The following is a 455-nucleotide window of genomic DNA, read 5'->3' on the forward strand; positions in this document are numbered from 1 at the left end:
AGCAGGAAGAGGGCACATCGACCAAATCTTTGCACGATGTAACATCACTGAACAGTGCTTAGAATGGAAAACACTTCATTGGCTTCAAAAAGGCTTTCAGTAGTGTACATAGAGTGAGTCTGTGGAAGATACAGATCTTAAGGAATTACACAGAAGATGGTTACTCTAAAAAGCAAATTCCATGAACACTTTGAATGCAGTGTCATCATGAACAACTCCTGATCAGAGGGGTTCCCGGTGGAGTCTGGAGTTCGCCCAGGTGATATTATATCACCTATCGTCTTTCTGAATACTATCGATTGGATCATGAGGAACACCATATCACATAGACCTCGAGGTCTTGAGGTCTCGCAGTGGACCCTTTCCATCCAAATTGAAGATTCGGTCTGTGCTGATGATTTAGCTGTGTTGTCATCAAGGAGTACCCATTTACAAGAAAAAACGTCACTTGAAGG

This window comes from Eptatretus burgeri, chromosome 11 (assembly GCF_056783735.1).
Source record: "Eptatretus burgeri isolate ZD-2024b chromosome 11, Ebu_testis_v1, whole genome shotgun sequence".
Classification (NCBI taxonomy): Eukaryota; Metazoa; Chordata; class Myxini; order Myxiniformes; family Myxinidae; genus Eptatretus; species Eptatretus burgeri.